The 21508-nt window shown below is 44.4% G+C and overlaps 1 protein-coding gene across 2 annotated transcripts in view; it reads left to right on the top strand.

Moving 5' to 3' along the window:
• Positions 1–21508, top strand: part of USP32 (ubiquitin specific peptidase 32) — a 3569419-nt gene that overhangs the window by 2251165 nt on the left and 1296746 nt on the right. The gene's annotated exons all lie outside the window — the stretch shown is intronic.

The raw sequence follows: 21508 nt of genomic DNA, 5'->3' as shown, positions 1-21508 counted from the left end.
TATTAGTTGGTTGAGCCATATGCTCAGGGGGGACTGTGCGCCTGATTTTGAATTATACTGCCTTACGGCGCGGGCGCAATTTGCCAGATACTGGTATGCCTCTGCTGAGTGTCATCTGGCATTAGAGAGATACGGGGCGGCTCCTACGAACTTACAATCAGTGATATTTAGTGACCGGTACATAGACTTGAGATCCTTTGATCCGGTGCGCACAACGGTAAATGCATGGGCCAGAATATTTTGGAGGCTGGCGTTGACTGTCCCTTACAATAGGTGAGGTCCACTTTGGAATTATCCGGGCATGCCTCCAACGTACGGTATAGGAATACGCCATGTCTAGGTGGTGGAGGAACAATGTCCCCAATTGGCAATTGGGGACATGTTTCCTGATGGTAGTTTGTGTCAGTTGACGAGGTCCGATCTAGGCTGGGTGACGGCTTCCTGAAGCTGTGGCACTACTATAAAATCCAAGCAACTGCCCGGTGGCTGTGGCCGTCCTTCCATTAGCACCTTAAACTCATGAGTGTATTGAGGCCATCACGGGAGGGGGCGATGATAGACACATGGTGTCCAGGCTGTAACGCATTATACAGGTGTGGCAGGGATGCAAGAATAAGGCCCGCCAGAAATGGGAGCGGGATGTAGGCACCAAACTCACAGATGTACATTGGACTTGATACTGTCAGCTGACTAAAGAAGTGTCTCTGAATGCTTGATATCGGATGATACGATTTAAAATACTTAATCAATTGCATTCCTCCCCTGCAAAAAAAAAGCCAAGTTCTCTCCGGAAGAGCCCGGTGCACGTACGAAATGTGGGTTTACCCCTGCCATCTCCTACCATATATTCTTGGAGTGTTCTCCTGTCAGTGTATACTGGCAGAAAGTGGCCGAACCTTTGAATGAAATAGTGGGGATTCCCCCCAACATGTTCTCGTTGAAGTATTTACTCAGTGAAATTGGCAAGGTCCCAGTGGTCACCAGAAGATTTTTTTATTTGGCTTTCATGGTTTCCAAGAAGTGTATTCTGCGGCGCTGGAAGACTTGGTAAATAGAAACGGCAGGCAAAAAGTCATTTGTGCACCACTATTCGCCTATGTGGCCCAGGAGGAGAACCCATCGACAGAGTAATAAGGGAGGTCAGCACTGGTAGAATATTGGGATCCCAACTTATGGGTGGAGGTGCTGAGTGTTGGTTGCCAGCGCTTGTATTTATCTTGATTTAGTAATGCCATTCTGTCTAAGGTTGTTGTAAATAAAGTAAAAAAAAAAAAGATATCAAACAGAATCTGCCAGGAGCATGTCTCATAGAAGAAAATGAGAATGTTGGGATATTGGGTCGTGTGGGCAGTCCGTTCCTAAAGAGAGAACTAGTTGCAAGTGTGCTAAACAATGAAGACATCAGACTTTCTAAAAACATTTAGCATCTCAACCGATCAGCCCAACCGTGAAATAGTTGCTGCATTCGAGGAGCTATTCCTGAGGTTTGCTGAGAAGCAAAGTAGCAGAATTAGGACAACAGCAAAAAGAAGGCATGATGCACCCTGGTTTGACTCTTGAGTGCATTGGAGCAAAGCGGAATCTTAATCCAGAATATAGTTTAAGGAGAATTATACACCTTAAAACAAGATTATAAAAACTTGCTGAAATTACAGTGGAGGAACATCCAATCGTGCCTGGAGAACGTACAAATATCTGGGATAAGTCCCGCAACTCAGACAAAATACTTTACCACCTTTGAATTCACATATAGAATTGCAATTCACATATAGAATTGCAAACATACCCACACTCACATACTGGGGATCTAATCGATCTGACTGAGGACCTTGAACGGACAAACTCAGGAATAAATCCACCAAAGGAAGATATCCCATCTACAGTCCATTTGACAAAAGACGGTGACACTCGCCCCGTTTAGCCTCCTATACATATTTATCTGGGAATTTAAGTACTCCAGAGGAAGTGTTTGATTCTCCCTCTATCCTTTCATGGAACCTCTGTGAGTTGAGTTCTAAGAATCTGGACCCAGATTGGAACAAGTTTATACAGGAAAATAAAATCAGATGTTCCTACTGGGAACTCTTAATATGGTCCATTTTAGCCTTGGAACCTCCTGTAAAGTAATTGAACTGAAGGCCCCAGACTTACTTTGTATAGTTCTTTGCCTTAAGGGAGTTTGGGGGGGGGAGGTTCAACTGCTCTAATAATGAACTTGAGACCCAACATGGCTTCAATCGGTGATCTTGAACAAGCATTGGCATTGATTCTTTAATGATTCAAAAGATAGCCTTAATAGTATTGGGCGATATAAACTGCCAACTGGAACATTCTAATATGACACTTAATCACATAACAGAATCCACTATGATTAACCCTCTTGTTTTCTCTGCTTTAAAAGTCAAGGGGGATTTACTCATGCAGAATAATAATAAAGCCTCAATCCCTTACAATTTACCAGCAGATCTCTTTAACTCTGTCAATATCTGGTTTCCTTTCTTACTAACATTTTTCAATGGAATAAACAGAACATATATCTATCCCCGAAGTTGGAGAGGGCCAATAATATGATATGATATAAGTCATTTATAACACGCCTGTACACAAGTGTTTCTAGGCGCGGCAAGACAAGAAGGGGGAAACAGAAGGAGGACAAACAATGATCTTACTAGGCCTTGTGTCATTCAGATTGTGCAAGTGCGGGGATGAGGGGAGGGGGGAAGTGCCAAGGGGGGTTGAATTGTGAGAAGTGCAGGTGACTCAATAAGTGCTGACATTAACAGGGGAGAGGAAAAGAGAAAGCGGAAGCGAAAAGGAAGGTATTGATTTGCTTACGGAACAGGAGGTGGTTCTGCTCAGGTTTGAGAGAGTCAGGGAGGCTGTTCCAGAGGGAGTACCCAGCCGAGGAAAGAGATCTGCCCCCCATTCTCTGCTGTAGTGCAGTCCCAGGCCCCAGAAAGCCTTGTGGACGATGCAAAGGGTCTTGAATTTGATCCTTGCAGCCACAGGGAGCCAGTGCAGAGATTTCAGAGCTGGAGAGATACGATTTAGAAAGAGACTGTTGCAATAGTCCACACTGGAGAATACCAGGGGTCTAGAGACAGTGAACTTCTGGGGGAAAGTGAGAAAAGGCAGAATACCTCTGAGGTGGTGCAGCTGAATAATACCAATCTACAAGATAGATTGTTCACTTCAAACTATAGACCCATATCTCTGATAGATTAATTAGCTAAAGTTTATGCCAAAATCATCCTCTCTGAAAGAATGGGTACATAACCCTCAAATCCTCTTAGCTGTACAGGCTGGTTTCCTTAAACGGATGTCAAGATTACACAATTCTTTTAGGATGTTTCTTATTCTTGGAAATTGTATACAATTGAAAGGCCAAAACTTATATATGGCTTTCATTGACATACATGCTGCATTTGATACTGTCCCATGGCCGCTGCCCTGCTGCGTTACAGAGTCCACCTAATTTATGCTGATCGATGTAATCCTTATATTTTAACAACCATGCAAGGATAAGATGGGGCCCAAATGGTGAAAGTACTGATCCGGTAGACACAGGGGTGTGTGTGTTGTCTCCCTTTACTGTTCCTCTTTTCTATCAATGCTATTGCTACTACTATCAACACCTTGGCGAAAGACGCACCAGCCCTAGGCAAAAAGAAATGGAGTTTGTTGCTGTTTGGCTGATAATTACATACTTTTATGTAAAACCGCATCTGGCTTACAACGGCAAATCTCTGCTGTATGTAGGGACCAAGGGCTTGATCATCAATATATCTAAAACAAAAGTTATGGTATGCCATCTTGCAGGCCACAGACATCGACATTCCCCTAAATTGTAGCTAAACAATCTTTTACTTGAGACAGTTTCAGCTTTTGAATGTCTGGGAGTCTCTGTTTCCAGTAACTTTAAATGGACAACCCAGATAGAGAAAGGCAACTTAACACCAGCTAAACAGGCCGGCACTGTTGTTGGCTTTTCATATCGTTTATTGGGTAAATCAATATCAAATGCTATGAAAGTATAAAATGCCCAAGCGCTTCCAGCTATCACTTTTGGGATAGAATTATGGGGCTATGCCCCATGTTCTAAAATACAGGTGATAAGAGAATAAACATTTAAAAAACCTAATGGATTTACCTTTCAGTGCACCTTCTGCCCCTGTAGCCCTGGAACTAGCCACAACTGAGATTACATATTCAATATTGCTAAAAACCTTGGTTTTCTGGTTAAAGATCTGGAACTCTGAAGCCCTAACTCTTTATTGGGAGGGTATCCATGATATTCTACAGACAAAGGGAGGAACATTGTTGCCCTGGTTTAAATATGTTAGGCGCATGCTCTAGGAGATAGGTCTGCAAATCCTTTGGCATGAACCCATCAAATTTGGTGCATTGTCTAGAGCAATTCTAAAGAATTCTTTTAAAGATTGGGTTCTAAAAGATCAATTAGATTTATGCTTCTCTCGCAATCTATCGTCTAAATATATGCCAGTAAGAAACATATTGGGCATGCAACTTTATCGTGATTTTCCCAGTCCAAGATGTGAAAAAATCTTATATGCGAGATTCCATTTAGGCATATTGCAATTGCAGTTCATTGGAACATTGGATTTACACCTAAATGCCCCTCATCAAACTATGTGATGACGAATTGCATTTTATGTTTGAATACCATTTATATGAAGTTCCCAGAGGCAAGTGGCTCAAACTAATTCTAACTTAGGGAAATCTAACTGTTATGCCATTGTTTTATGCAGTATCAGCCAGGGACGTCATTTAGGGGTCGCAACTGCGACCTCTGAGGTCTCCTTTGCGACCTCTGTGGGCTCTCATGTGACCTCTAAAAAAGATTATTATTATTAATCTTTTTTTTCTCGTAATGTTAGCTCCTGGGCTCCTGGGCTGTGGCCAGCACCATGTGGCTCTTTGCTTCTGGAGTGGCTGGCTTTCTTGGATTTTATTCTTGATCTTTTGAAATTGTGCATATTAATTTCCCACTTTGGTAATGTATGATGCTTTTGTTATATGTATGGAAATGCTTTTATGCTGGAAACTGAAATAAAGCTTGCAGGATGCATTGCAGCACAGGTATCTTAATGGCAGTGCACAGGATTCTCGAATCTTCTGGTCCGTGACTTTAAGATGTTAGTCTGCTATATAGTATCATTTCCTCTCTCGAGCATACATGAGCGTGACCATGCTCTGAGACGCACTGCTTCTGTGGTAAGTCATTTTCTTTGATCCAGCTAATCCACGGTTCTGCTGCTTGGGAAGGCTTCCATTCTGCTGGTTTAAGATGATAAATGTCACACCACAATTCCTGTGCTGCTGTGCCCTTGGAACAGATCTTGCGGCTAACATTCATTTGTTTCTTACAGTCCATATGTAGCTATGCCGCGAATGTGACAAGGCCCTGCCCCCTGACCTCCAGACTTTTTGGAGTGATCAGGGAATCCTCACACACTACTACCAGGCCCTGCTTCACATATTGAGTGGTGGCACCCAGCAACATGATCACCTCCCCACACATCCCAAAGGTTAGACATGGGACATCCCCCCCCCCCCCCAACACTAAGACATTTTTCCCCAACCTAATAAGAATTCTATTACTTTTTATAGTGTCTAACAGAATTACACCGGGTCCCACTAAATGCCAACACACAACTTCTGTGGGCACACAATCCATCGTTTTTGGTCCGTAGAAGTCTGAAAATTGTAATTTTGATTGTTTATTTGTGAAACGCTTATACACAAGTGAAGTGCCTCATGGAACGTAGTCCGAGTGCAGTAATGCGAGGCAGAGTGCAGAGGCCCGGAGGCAAGTGCAGGACTGGCGGGGGTGCCTGGGACCTTTGAGGCTCTGGAGGTGCACCAGGCGACCAGTCAGCTGACTAACAGGTTGGGAATGAGAACGAAAGTAGGAAGCAGAAGAGAAGAGAAAGTAGGTTAGCAAGGGAGAGGTAGAGAGAAAGAGGAGGAGAAGAGGAATGTCTTGAGTTTCCAGAACTGAAGGAGGTCCGGCTCGAGACGTAGAGAGGCAGTTAGGCTGTTCCAGTGGGAGGCACCTGTAGAGAGTAAGTATCAACCCCCAAATCTCTGTTTAGAAAAACGACTCAGCCGTAGAGAGTTGGAGGAGGCCAAACAGAGGGCTCTGGATGGAGAGTTTTTAAGAAGAGAGCATAGTAGATAATAGGGGCCCTGGCCCCAGAAAGCCTTGTGGACTATGCAGAGGGACTTGAACTTGATCCTTGCAGCCACGGGAGCCAGTGGAGGGATTTCAGAGCCGGAGAGATGCAGTCCTTGGGCTTGATGCCAAGGTTAAGTCTTGTGGTTCTGTCCTAGATCAGTTGAAGAGGTTGAAGAGTAGAGGTAGGAAGATTGAGAAGGAGACTGTTGCAGTAGGCCAGTCTGGAGAGTACCAGGGCACTGGAGACAGTGAGCCTCTGGGGGAAGGTGAGAAAAGGTTGAATACCTCGAAAGAGGTGCAGTTGGTAGTGGGACCTTTTGGACATGTCCGAGATATGAGAAGAGAAGGAGAGAGTAGCGACTAAAATTACCCCAGATTTTATGTCTCACTAGAAGGTGAGGGTGCAGGACCAAGGGTGGTCAGCCAGAGTGAAAGTGGGACGCGGGAGCAGGGGTACCAATGAGGACGATCTCTGTCTTACTGGCATTACGGCAGAGATCATTAGCAGCACACCAGGATTGAATTGCGGACAGACAGTAAGGGATGAGGGAGGAGGAGAAAGAGGCAGAGGGTAGCCTGAAAGAGTGCTGTGTGTCATCCGCATAGCACTGAAAGTTGGAGTTGAAGGCAGAGATCATGTGGGCCAAAGGGGCCATGTAGACATTGAAAAACCAGAGGGATAGATTAGATCCCTGCGGAACACCACAAGTAGAGAGAGTGATAGCAGAGAGAAAGGAACAGAGTTCTACCTGGGATGCACGGTCAGAGAGAAAGGATGCTAGCCACACCGGGGCTTGATTAGTGATGCCCAGGGTCTCACAGAGACGGGAGATCAAGATGTTGTGATTTACTGTATCGAAAGCAGAGGAGAGGTAAAGAAGAATTAGTACAGAGGGAGAGTTAGAGTCAAAGTTTGAGAGCAGGTCTTCACGGGTGTTCAGAAGAGCAGTTTCCGTGCATCTGGCTGCTCTAAAGCCAGACTCATGGTCATGGAGACAACCAACAGATTCAGTGTGGAGGGTAAGCTGAGAGATAGCCAACTTCTCTAGGAGTTTGCCCAAAAAGGAGTGATGGAGATTGAGCGATAGTTAGCCGGAATAGTAGGGTCAGCAGAGGGGTCTTTGAGCAGAGGGTGCACAAGAGAATGCTTGGGAGGAGTTGGGAAGACTCCAGTGTCGAAGGAGAGGTTGCAGAGGTCTGCCAAGGCTGGAGCGAACGTGTCAATGTTGTCCTTGATGGTTTTGGAGGGGCAGGGCTCCACCTGTTTGGAAGACGCTTTTGTAGACTGACCTCCTCAGGTGTGACAGGGGAGAGGGAGGAGAGAAGAAGGAGAGAAGTGCAAGCGGCCAAGGGGCCCCATGAGATGACGGTGCATGAGTGGGTGCAGAGGAGAGAGGATGTCCTGTGATTTGGTGATGAAGTGTGCAGCCAGGGCCGAGCAGAGGGCCTGGGTGGGTGCGGTAGAGGAAGAGGTTGCAGTAGGATTGGCCAGTGCTTACAGTTTGAAAAGTTTGGCCGTGTTGTTGGATGTCGCAGAGATGCAGGCTTGAATATGGGCTCTTTTCTTGGGTGCAGAGTCTATATTGCCTTTGCAGAAGGCAGCAGAACAGCTTATCAGAGGGTGTGCCTGAAGATCCCCATTTCCTTTCCGCTGCCCTGCACTTGCGTTTAAGGTCAGCCAGGTCAGAGTAATTCCAAGAGTTGCAATTTTTGGCAGGCTTCAGTCGAACTCTCATGACAGGGGCAAAGAGGTTGAGGGTATTGGAGATGGAAAGGTGAAAGTTATAGAGGGCTGTATCAGGGTGGGAGTCAGCCACAAGAGTAGGAGGAGGAGCGTAGGTGGAGGAAAAGGCAGACACTGACACTTTTTTCATAGGTCGGATGCAGGGCAGGGTGTGCCAGTGATAAAGAAGAGGAAAGCTTCAGGTGAGAGAAGAGAGTGATCAGTCCATGAGAGTGGGGTGGTGAGAGGACTAGAGAGAGGACGGTCTGTGGAGATAAGAGCATCCAAGTAGTGGCTGGCAGTTTGCGTCGAAACAGAAGGTAGAGAGCGAGTTGCATAGGTTGAATAGTCAGGAGAGTCTAGATAGATGTTGAGATCTCCCAACAGGAGGAGTTGGGAGGAGGAGGAAAGGAGAGAAGATGCCAGGTCAGCCCATTGCAAGAAGAAGAGGGTGGACTGGCCTGCTGGTCGATAGAAGGTGGCCATAGTAAGAGAGGAGACTGGAGAGAGAGCCTGCAGACCAGGCATTCGAAAGAGGAATATGCCTGAGTGGGGATGGTGGAAACAGGGATCCACTCTGGAAGATTAGAGCAACTCCCCCTCCTGGTCTGCTGGGCCTGGGTTCAAAGAGAATCTTGTAGCTTTTGGGGAGAAGAGTGTCAAAACTAGTGATAGAGTTGTCCTTAACCAGGTCTCTGTGAGAGCAAGAACATCAAGGTCCAGGTGTTCCAAGAGGTGTCATATGTCGGAAGAGTGCTTGACTGCGTAGTGAGAGTTAAGCGTGGCAACGTGGAGTAGATTGCGATTTCTGAAAGACTTACGGGGTTTGGGGTGTGCAGTGGACAGAGGTCACCACCATAAGCCACGCAGGTACCAAAGAGATGGAGGCAAGAAAAGGCAGAGGGGCCGAAGGGAGTGCGGGCAAGGTAGTCGGGCCAGCGGTATTGAGTTCAATATGGGGTTCACCAATAGAGTTGGGTAAAAGAGGATTTAAAAGCACTTAAATGTGGTCGGACAAGGGTCTGGAGAGGCCGGGACAACTCTTCCATGAGGGACGGTTCAAAAACCTCGATGTTGAGGGAGGTGTTGGGTGACGAGGGGGTGACGGTGTTTGACTATCTAAGGCTGAAGGGCATTTGTACAGATCCCATGGTCCTACCTAAACTCTCCCATCAATTAACAGCCTTTCGAACGAGCTAACAGTGAGACTACCACCAGGAAGAGGATTGAGTCCAAACTTTACAGAGTGCTGGTCAAACCTGAAAGGGAGACAGAACTTCAAGGAATCTTGGGAGAGGAGGACTGGGAGGGAAATAACCGAAGAAACATTCGACCAGGTATATCAAATGATGGTCCATGGGAATCTGTTCGCAGCGACGCAAGTTACATGGCTGCCACTTAGCCCCCCATAAAGTATCTAAAATGTGCGCCGTGGTCTCTCCCTTCTGTCCCAGGGAATGTGGGGAGCGGGGCACATCATATCACATGTGGTGGACATGTCCCAAAATTCAGGTGTGTTGGTCTAAAGGCCTTAGTTGGATGAAAGAGGTGACGGGCATAGCTTTCACTTTTGGCCCACTGCAAAGGCTTCTGGTGTTACTGGAGAGGACTAGGGATGAAAGCAGACTCCCACAGATATGTGAGGCGATGATGAGAGCGGCCCGTGTATCAATAGCGCAAAAGTGGAAGGGCTGAGCCACCCCCTCCAAAGCCGACTGGTCTCTCAAACTCCAGGACATATTCGTATTGGAAAAAGTCACTGCAATGGTAAACGATAAGATGGAATCCTTTTACATGCATGGAATGGGGAATGCTCGTACTGCATTGGGATCATAGAGGACCATAAAGTGTCAGCATAACCATTCACAAAGGTCGACAGGCCAGCCAGGTTGAGAACGTTGGGGGTATGCCCAGGGTCTTGAGGGGGGGTTCACCCCCTTAAGAATGCAAAGGTTACTTAAGCAGCCTAAACGACTGCACATTTAAGGTACCCTGATCTCCTGCATATATGCCGTAACAAAGGTAAACTTGAAAAAGCACATGTTGTAACCCAGTGTTGTGTATGTTGGTTTGCAAGGGAGAGGGATGTCGTGGGAACAAAATGCTACTGACAACAGGCTTATTTTTGTAACTGTTCCTCATGCAATAAGTTCAATAAATACGTTTAAAAAAATACTGTTACAAAGTGTGCTACCTGAAAACAAGCATTTAGTGTTTAACTGCTCAAATATTCTCCCCTCTTTGGGGAAGTACCAACTTGCGGGCAATATAAACTAGAGATATTGTGAGAGTAGATTGTATAGATCTGAATAGGACGGTTTTGTATTATTATGTTAATTCTAACACTGTTTTGGAAATTATTATGAAAGAGGTTAAATCTCTGCTGGTATTTGGCTTCCATATATCCATTTGTACTCTAAAAGTTCCACTGGGGGATCCTGTTACAAATGGATTAAGGGGTCAATCTTTACCTAAGGAGATTGTTATCTCTTTGAATCAAGGTAGATGTCATGCCCGAGAGATCCAAGTGATCCAGAATAGGCCACCGGTGGAGGAACCTATAAGGGACTGGTCCTGGCTGTCAGAAGTATTATTCTTGAGGCATCAAGGGCAAGGACCATGTTCCTCCTAGCAAATTTCTTCCTGAAAGGAGTTTGTTTCTTATCGTGGAACTTACATGGACAAACATTTTTAATAAACATTAATCTCACTGCAATAGACCTGGTTATTGAAATATCCGTCATTTGATGGCTATGTCCCTAGTTTTCAACCTGCTCAAAAAGGTTGTCGGGGTCGTCCATATGGTGGTCTGCTCACCCTTCTGAGGTCCTGCAAGGAATTGATGGTTATCGAAAGTAGAAATGTTACCACAGTGGTGTTAGTTACTTATGTTAAGGATATAGGAGGAGTCAACAATTTTAGAAATATTAATCCGAAATGTGTACTGGCACCTGTTAATTGGTAATCTCGATTATATCACAGAGTAAATTGTTTTATATGTGAATGAATGGAGTGCCACATTTTTGGATAGGCATGTTATCCTATCAAATGATTTAAATGTTACTTGGATAAATACAAATGTTTTTCTGGGGACAAAGCCAGGGTTGGGAAAAATGCATGCTAAACAATATTATGGATGTCAATGGTTAAAAGCCTTAGGAGGTTTAGGTTTATGCATGCTTAATGGTGCTGTTGCTGGTGATGTACCTGGTAATTATACATGGTACAAAGGGACTCTCACCTCCACCATTCACTATATTTTTGTGGGATATTGGCTTTTTGACAAATGCAAATGCCTTAAGATTGTTAAGACTCAGTGGAGCGATCATTGTATACTGTGGAGTTCGCGTTTCGAGTTAGGTATGATTGCGAGCGAGGTCCATGTGACTTAACTGTTAACCAAGCGGGGCATAGAGTATACTGGAATGTGAGTTATGTGAATAGGGTCAATTATACCCTAGCCTTGTCTCAGTGCATCTTCTTTAGATTGGAAATATGAAACTTTCTATGTAGATAATTTTGATAACTTTATGGAAGATACCTTTGTCTATCCTCAGAGAAATCGTTGTGCAAAGAAACACCCTCATGCATATGATACAGAAGTTGAAGCTAGGAAAAAGCTGTTAAGAGCACAGATTAGGGTTATAAAATGCAAGGGGGGCTCAGAGTCATCTAAAAATGATTGCTCTAGCAAAAAGGTAAAGTCTTGTGGTTGAGGGGGCCTAGGGCTATAAGGAGTCAAAGGGATACCGAAGGCATGCTATTGACACTACGTAATAAGGGGGCGGATAAACAATATGGATGCTTCCCAGCCTACCCAGCAATTAAATCCGGTTTCAGGGCAATTCTGGGTGTCATTTTGAAGCATGGGAAGAATCTTGATTTAGTAGTAAATAACGAAGATTGGAAACTGTATCTAGGATATGATAACCTATTCGTAGCACTGAGAAAGATCAGTACCTCTTGTGCATCGGGTCCCAATAAATTGTCTAATTTATTATTCAAAGTTAACCCATCTTTCTGGGCCTCCATTCTGACTAATCTCTTCAGGTTTGTACAAATGCTGCAACTTAAAAATGTTGCCTATCCCGAATACAGCAGCTTCCCAAAATCCCATCCTCCATTCCTCCGACTTATGGGAGCGGCGGCGTCCCCCGCTACCGTTAGTCAGATTAATGGGGGTCGGAGGTTGCGGTGGTGTCCCCCGCTTCCATTAAATGGTAGCGGAGGACAATATAGAGAAAAGTACAAAAAAAAGAAAAAAGGACTGCAGCGCCAGTTCAGACCCACATGTGTGCTGCTGAAAAGGCTGTTTGTGCTGCTGAAAAGTTATGTGGGGGGGGGCGGTTAGGAGGATATGGGGTACAGTGATGTATGTATTCACTGTGCAGCACCATCATGGACGTCAGCTTTTTGGAATTCGACATTATGGGCGGAGCAGTGATCACATAAATCCTTCTTTTCAAACTGGTGGCGGACTCTCAAATTTTTCCAAAATCTTGATCCACTGCCCGTATTGTTCCTATTCATCAGAAGGGCTACTGATGTGATCCCATTAATTATAGGCCAATTGCTATGTTGGATGCTGATAGCAGGACGCTTGTGACCTTGCTACTGGGGTTCCTAGAAGCATTGGAAAAAGAAATAGGAAGAATACAAAAATGGCAGACTGGTTTTTCAGGAAGCAGTTGGGAACTTCTCTAAATGAAATGTGTACAACATATGTTATGGTCCAGAAAATATTAATCTATTTTTATAGCGACAATGGATCTCTCTGGTGCATTTGATGTGGTCGATATGGGTCTTTTATGGACCAAACTGAAAAATTGGGGAATCCCTGGTGGGCTCCTTCGCTTATTTCTGTTTCGAATATGCAGGTCAGATTTAATTGTAATGGGGCACTTTTGCAGAAAATCTCCACGTTGAGGGGAGTTAGACAAGGTTGCATCTTAGCAACTTGTCTTTTTAATGTCTATATGTCCAGACATGGGGGACCACCGGGATACGGTTTCATTTGCATCATCTAAAATCTCCTATTTAAAAACAATTTGATTGGCATATGCAGATGATTTTTTAAATTTGTGATTGTACTCAGAAGGGTCTGCAGTTTTTAATGATGCCTTTGCTAGCTATGCCTCTTCCAATTTTCTTTTTTTTAATTAATTTGGTAAAAACCAAAATAATGCACTGTACTAAGAGGAAAAATACATTTTTGATTCAATGGCAGATTGGCAATGATGTGATAAAAAACGTAGATTGTTTTATCTATCTTGGTTTTCCAATTATTTCGAAACAATATAAATTACAAGTTAAAGAGTGGATGAAAAGTTGTGCACTGATATATGATATGACATTTATAATGCGCATATACACAAGTGTTTCACTGGCCTTGTCTAATCAGCTTAGCTTAGTAGATGCAAAGTGTGGGAAATTCACTATAATCCCAGTTTAAAGTTTTATCAAAGAAAGATTGTTTCTAAGATTTTATATGGAATAGAAGTTCAGATGCGATGGGTTTTAGATTTTTTTATTTATTTGGATGGTTTGATCTTGAGTAAAGCCTTGAGACTTATGAATTCCATACGATTGGCTCCATAAGATACAAACTCAGTATCTATTCACTTACCTGCAGAACTCATTGGCAACTTGTATTCTTTTATAGAAAGATTTGATATCCTTTGAATAAATCTTTGTTTTATGATTTTAAAAAAATACTGAATATTAATGGTGATAGATTTTTATTTTTTTTTGTATTTTAATATTGAAAAGGAAGGCTCTGTGAATGTTCTGATTTTTGCTTAAATTTGTTTAAGAATACGGGTCTATCTAGTCAAGACTTGGTAGATAATCCCTTGAAAGTGAAATGTCTATTTGAAATAGACTAGATAGCCACTATCGGAGCTATGCATGGATATGATTCCTTGAGCCATTTATCTTTGGATCATAAGCAAGCAAGTATTTTGGCTCCATACCTCTCGATCTATCCAGATAGACATAACAAGGATCTTTTTTAAAAATTTAAATGGAATTTAGTACATACTAAGGAAATACGGGTAGGCAAGGTATGTTATAATTGGCCGCTACTCATTGCAGATTCTGTAAAGAGCATGATAAACCAGAGACTTTAAAACATTTGATAGAGTGCAATACCCTGGTAGGAAAGAGATTCATCTTCTTTAAGAAGTTTCAGAATGTATTGATTCTGAGTGATCGGGAAACTTTCTTTGTATTATTGTTTAGCTGGCTGCAAAACATCCTTTGTACTGGTGGTTGTTGGGTTCTTAATCTCTTTACAATTAGAATTGCCTAGGGATACAAACGTTCTTATGTAGTTATTATGGATATGAGGTGTTATATTCTTGTCTTTTACTGTATGAAATTTTGTTAGTAATAATTCGATGAACTGTTGATGGATTTTAATATTATTATAATGATTGATTTTATGTGTCTTAAACATCTTTTTCTTGTGATTGTCATGGATTGTTAAAGGTTATTTTGTATAAATAAATAACAATAAAAATAAAAAAGTGTTAAGACGTGGGTAGAGTTTGGTTGGTGATGACCTTTTGTTGAACCTATTGTTTCCATGGTGTGGTTGTGTGCTGAGGTGTGGTGCAAGTTAGGGCGGGAGGGATGGATGATTTAGAGGTGGACAGTATTTGTTTTCTTACCCTCCCTGGCAGGTTACCCAATAACTAATGTGGATACATTGTTGACTTTGGAAACATTATAAAGGCCACATTTATTTACATATATCAAAAAACGTAATCCAAGTTTCTAGTTTGTTACTGATAACAATTGAGTCACAATTATTGTGCACAACAATGTGCTCCTTTTTATGGTTTTTAAGAAACTGGAATCATAGTCTGCATAGCCTGTTCAAATCGATTTTTTCCTCCTGTGTTTTCCTCATCTGATATTCTGTCTCTAGCTCAGCTGTCTTTGGACACTTTAACACCACCAGGTTGAACAGTGCTGCTCCGGTCAGCATCAATGTGTGCCCTGTTCAGTGAAGGGGTCAGTACATTTAGGGTCGCCCAATGACCTCAGTTCCTGTTTTCCATGCACTCGGTTTGCTTCAGTAATGCCGCTAAAATCTTCCCCTGCCTGCATCATGCCTAATCCCACCAAGGCCTCTGGCTTCAAGCCCTGCAGAGATTGTGGATGACAAATGTCTGTCGCTGACCCACAAAGGATACGTCTTAATGCCTTGGGAGACGAATATGAACCACACGACTGCAAATCGTTCCAGTCCATGCACCAAAAGGCCCACCGGGAGCATGCTGTGAAACTCTTCCCGTTTTACCACATAGATTGCAAAAAGGCCAGCAAAAGGACTTGTTCGAGATCACCAGTCTTGGATTGTGGCGCTGAAGACTGTTCCCTGACCCAGAAGGATAAGATGAAGAATTGCAAGATTTCCCACTCCCTGAGTTGTTCCTCTAGGTGTCTGTCTTTGTCTTCTGCGAAGAAGAGGAGACATTATTCTAAGGATTCCTCTGAGGATTCGGCTGTGCAGATACCGTTTCCTACCAAATCCTCATCTCCAGAGGAATGGGAAGAATTTAGGCTTCAGAAGTTCAACATCTCTGGCAAGGCCGCGGCAGCTTTGGCCTCTTCACTGGTGGCACCACCGAATCCCACAGCACTTTGGGGGAGCTGGCAAGGGACCATTGCATGACGGCGACCGTATGCCTACGGGCTCTGTTCTGGCTCTGATGGAATTGGATCCGATCTAAAATTGAGTTGCACTGCTCTTGTATGCCAAGCCAACTGACTCTGGCTTCCCTTTCCATGGCACCACTTTAATCAAAACTACATCTTGCTTCCTGTGGGCAAGTTGGTTAAATATCTCAAAGGTCTTCGAAGAAGAGGGAACCCTGTCTCTTTTGGGCTGGGACCCCTATGCTCCAGGGAAATTAGGGATTTCCTGGGGGAGTTTTATGGCAAGGTTAAGGATCTGCTAGAACTTGTCTTGAATCTTCAAGAAGACGGTGGCCTCAATACATCCTTGGTAGTGGGTCATTTTCCAGCGCTGACTCATAAGCCTTTTGCTTCATTCCAGAAGATAATGAGGAAAGGTGGTAGACTGAAAGTTCAATGTGAATTTACGAACATTCTGGGTGAGAGCCCACAAAGGAAGACCTTGCTGCTATGTAACCCGGCAGAGGAGACCGCAGTTTTGGAATGATGGGAGAAGCTATCCATTGTTACGGCTGTGGGCAGAGACTTCACAAAGAAGGACTCACTGGCACCTTCAATAAGCCCTTCCTTTCCAAGCATACCTCCCCGCAGAGCTTGCTAGTTCAGGCTTTGACGGCCAACTTTAAGACATCATTCTTTCTCTCTTTGCAGGGAGAGAAAGGAGTTGTATGCATGGGGATTCAAGGCGTTTTCCTTGGTAGTTTTCCGTGAGGGCAGTAAATGCTTCCTGCCCCTTGGCCACATTTTCTTATGGCCTATGGACGGTGGTCTCAGAGGCCATGGAAAAACTGCCAGTGTGTGTAATGAAGGAGGACTTTGCCGCCGTGGTTCAGGATGGCAGCTAAGCTGTGTACCAAACATTTCAGTTGGGTCTTGATATAGCAGACGGCGTACCATATGCCATGGCCAGTGAAACGGTTGTCGGGAGGCATGCCTGGATGGGGACCAGAAGGATTACACCAGACGTTCAGGCTAAACTCCTAGACATGCCGTTTGACAGGCATAAACTGTTGGGAGCAAACACGGATGAGCCTTTGCAGAAGTTCCACTCATCCACAGCCAAACCGAAGTCCTGCAATGTGGTGTTTGAACAGTCCTGTGTAACACACTAATAGGAGGAAAGGTGTTTTTACCCTTTCCCCTCCTATTCCCAACGGGGCTAAGTGCTTTAGGAAACAACCAGGAACACAGTCCATCCGGGGAAAGAGACTAGAGTTCAAAGAGAAGGTGTTGCCGCATTAGTAGGCCCCTTTTCTGCCCCAGGTTAAACCCCATGCAACATAGGGGGAGAATTTCCCTTTACAGTTAGGTGTGGTATCATACCATGTCTGATGCTTGGGCTTTTCAGGCCATTACACAGGGTTACCTTGTCCCTTTTATTCAACACTCTCGAGACCATCCTCTGACCAGTCCTCGTTGCCGCTAGACCCTCTTATTGGAGGAGATTAGCCAGCTTCTGACGAAGGCCGACATACAGTTGGTGCTCTGTTCAGCATGAGGTAAGGGTTGGTGTTCTCTTTAATTTCTGCTTCAGAAGAAAGATAGGTGCTCACGTCCCATTCTGAACCTGAGGCTCTTGAATTTGAAGTTGTGCAAGGACAAGTTTAATATTGTCAATTTGGCCCAGATCCTTCAGCCCTCAATCTGCAGGACTGGTTGGTGGCCTTGACCTTCAGGCTGCCTAATTCCATATGCCAGTCCATCTCAGGCACATAAAGTACCTTAGGTTTTGTGGTGGGATCCTCCCACTATCAGTTGAAGCTACTGCCTTTCAGCCTTTCTTCAGCACACAGCATGTTCACCAAACTGCTAGCAGTGGTTGCGGCTCTCCTCAGGAGGGGAAGCATACATGCCTTAATTTCCTGGATGACTGCTTCATCCCAGCTCTCTTTCGAGACCATGCATCAGCAGATCTCTACTGCACATGCAGTCTGTTGGACAGTTGAGGAAAGATGACCTGCTTTTTCCAGATAATGCTGGTGCTCGTGCTGTCAGGACTGTCACCAAACAGACCCTGTCATGGTAATTCATCCTCTTTATCTCAGAATGCTACAATCTGGCTGAGGCAGAGTTGGAAGGCCATGAGAATACTAGGGCTCATACAGCCACGCATCTAGCTGCCATCTCTGTTCTGCACAAGGGGTCCTATGTCTTTGACATTTGTCAAGCAGCTATGTGGGCCTCACTGCAAACGTTTGCCAAACATTGCTTCAATTCCCTTGAAGTGCAAGATGCTTAATTTGGTAGATTTGATCTCCAGAGTCTTCGGGTCTAGGTGGTGTTTTCTCGCTCTCCCTCCTCCACATCTATCTACTGCTTAGGGAGTCTATCATAGATGGTTAATTCATGGGAGGAAGGAATCAAGTAGAAGAACAAATTACTTACCTCTCAGTAATGTTGTTTCTGATGGATGTTACTTCCATGAATTCTTCAGTGCCTTCCCAATCTGCCCAACTTTGTGGTTAGCTTGGGTTTACCATGAATAGATCGAATCCGAAATGATAGAGGGAGAAAAAAATGAGTTATTTTTTCAAAAATAACTTTCGGTTTTGTCCCCCACAGACATTTTGGACCACCGCTGCATACCCTCCCCCCCCCAACCTCTTACTTACCTTCTGGCGGCACACAGCAAAGCATGCTGCCATCTCCACAATCCTCCTGCGGTGCTGGTTACCTTCACGCACTTGGAAGGGAACCAACGCTGCATGGTCCTTTCCTTTTTATTTAAAATTTTTCTTGTCCCCCGCTTTCCTTTTTATGGCAGCGGGGACACCCACGAAATCCCAGAATGTCGATCAGGGGTAGCGGGGGGGTGGAGGGGGGGAGAGGGACACCCGCAACCCCTGCTCCCCTTGAACGATATTTTTGAAATGTGTTATTTTTTTTCATGCCCTTTTCGGCATTTTCTGCCATTCGTTTTTTCCCCCAATTATTTCTATGGATACCGTTAGCATGTACGCCTTGTATGTTTTGTCCCTCAGGGTCAGGAGCAAGAGAAAATGGACAGAACTTAGGTCATGGGGTGTGATAACTCTACTTATCCTGACCCTTGCATCACATCCACTGCAGGGCAAGCAGTGGCACAGAGCAGACGTAGCGCTACGCTGGGCTTTCAGATGGAGACAAAGTTAACTAAGACAGCTGCGATAGAGATAGAATATTGCTTCCAAAATTCCCAACAACTTAATAAACACGTCAGGGAGGTCCACCCTGTGCTACAGTGACCTTTGAGCCTGTCCCACACCTGACCAACCTCCTATCCTGTGGGCAATCAGCACCATTGTCGGAGAATAAAGGAAGTCAGGCACTACCACCCCTCTTCACTGACCCCTCAGAGCCCAGCAAAACCTGGTAATCGTGCCTTGAGTTCTTCTTGTTTTTCAGTGATGAAATTGAATAGAGCCTTCTTCGAAATAGGGTTATTTTAAGAACTTTTGACATACCTGGTCTTGCAAATTAATTTGGTAAGTGTGCCAGAGTTTGGTTATCACAATTGCGAATGATGATTTTCCATGGCATTTCTTGTTGTTGCAAGGCTCTGTCAGAGGTGCACCATTATTGCATCTTGATGGCCTCACTGAAGTTGTAGTCGGGTGTGATTTTGTTTTCCTTTGAATATATTCTGCTCCTTCTCCCCCATACGCTGTGTAAGATGCAATGAGCTATGCAGAGTGCAGCCAGTGCAGCTTTCAGAGTGCCTGAGTAATTGTCACGTGCCGCCCTGGCCGCTCATGCCGACCGCACCACTTAATACTGGAGCCTGGAGGCTGTATCCTCAGTGGTGCGGACGGGCGCGCATTCATCTTCAGTCTGTGGGGAGCATTTGGGGACAGGAGGCACCGGCAGTGGATTCGTTGGTGACGCTGCAGTCGCCCGGAATGCTTCCGGGTTCGGAGCCCTGACGCGCTGACGTCACAGTGTGACGTTATGCCCTGGGGTCAGCTGATCAGCAACAGCGTCCGGTTTCCCAGGTTGTGGTCAACGTTGTGCCTGTTGCTCATCTTGTTCTTGTCCTGCTCCTTGCCTGATTCCTTTCTGCCTTCCTTGTTCTGCCTTCTCTTGCCAGCACCCTGTACCCTGTTCCTTGTTCCTGCCTTGGCCCTCTCCTTCTCTGGTCCTGTTCTTACCTTTCCTTGTCTTCCTGCTTTACCATCCTTTGTCAGTGTGTGGCTCCTCTGACATATCCTTGGGACCATCAACTCCTCCCTGCTCAGTGGCACCCTTGTGGTTCCACTGCTCACCACATTAAATCGCTGGGAGGAGAATTCAGCCCTTGGTGTGGGGGAATCAGTCCCCAGCCTAGCCCTGGTTACTCAAATCCGCTTGGGACGGAAGGGGGCCGAGTTTCCTGCCTGCACTGACCCCGGATCATCCTGGACGACTCGGGAACCGGTGCCTCCAAGAAGAAAGGAGGAAGCCCAGCACTACCAGGACCCGGTAAGTCACGTCCTAGTGACCAAGCCTTTGACATTAATATGTTCTCTTCTGTCCAGATGAGGAAGTAGTCTAGCCACAGCATTTCATATTCTTTGTAATTTCTTTGGCAGCTCCTCTGGGAACCTCAAATAGGTGCTGTTGATGCAATATAGCATAGACGTGACAGTGCACATTGATGGCGGGTGTTGTGCATGGCTCTGTGGAAAAAGGCAGGCTATTTCTGATGAGTTTTACATGACAACAGAATTTGTTGACTAATGGCGTTCATTTGAGGCTCTTAAGTGAATTGGTGTTATCCATCTTAATCTGCTGTTTTGACCAATTTAGAAGTTAGTAAGAAGTTTCCCGTTCCCCTTGGCAAGGGGAATGATATGGGACATTAGACTTGTTGAGACAGATCATGATTTCCGTTTAGTTGTGTTTCGGTCTATTCTTTGCCATCCTCATGTCGACATGTTTGGGACATCTGCCAAGACCAGGTTGCCCTTTGTTTTTGTCGGTTGAGAGTTTTAAAAAAACAAATGTGTAAAGGAGAAATGCGCACTATGTTGAAATGTGCAAAGAAATCCAATACTAAACCCAGTGCTTTTTGCAATTTTACAGCATGACATAAGCTAGTCAGACAATGATTAATGGGAGATGTTTTTATTAAAATAATAAGAACAAACAAGGGAATCCCGTGCACACATGTAGCACCAGCCACAGGCGTAAATATATTAAGACTGATGATGGCATGCTCATCAGGCTCCATAAGAGCACAAATGCTATGAAATGCCCCATCAGAATGCTCTTATCCTACTACACTTATCTCTAAAACCATGTGAGCCTAATTGATCACAAACTCAATCAATATTGCTAAACGTCCTTGTTTGCCAAATGAGAGCCTGCAATAGCAGCAGGAAATGTGTTAGTATTGTTTGAAATATTCACCAATTCATAACTTTTTTTGTCTGCCCTTTGTTTCCCCAGCACAGAAGACAGTTCTTATTCCCAGTACTTAAACATTTTTACTTTGTGATTAGTCGGGTTGCTTTTCACTAAACTCTGGTAGCTTTAGATCCCAGGCTCCTTTGGATGTTAGGGCAGTTTGTAAGTGGTGTGAAGAAGAATTGTGAATTTAGCTGATGTGTTGAACTTAGAAGAAATATGAAAGGAAGCCAATGTGCTACACAAAATAGATTTATGAGGATAGCAAATGCACTGTATTGCACTTAGAAGATTTTGAGAGTAGCCAGTGTGTTGTACTTAGAAGAATGGTGAACCCAGCCAGTGCGTCACACACAATAGACTCATGAGAGTAGAAAATACAGTACACTTAGATGAAAACGTGAGTACATCTATTGTATTAACTTAAAAGAATGTTGAGGGTAGCCAATGTGTTGCACTTAGACAAATTGTGAAGCTAGCCGATGTGTAGCACTACAAAGAATGGTAAGGTTAGCCTG

This window comes from Ambystoma mexicanum, chromosome 9, assembly GCF_040938575.1.
Source record: "Ambystoma mexicanum isolate Mex_15411 chromosome 9, UKY_AmexF1_1, whole genome shotgun sequence".
Lineage (NCBI taxonomy): Eukaryota > Metazoa > Chordata > Amphibia > Caudata > Ambystomatidae > Ambystoma > Ambystoma mexicanum.
Note: the sequence above shows the minus strand (reverse complement) of the source record. Positions and strands in the feature narration are given on the sequence as shown.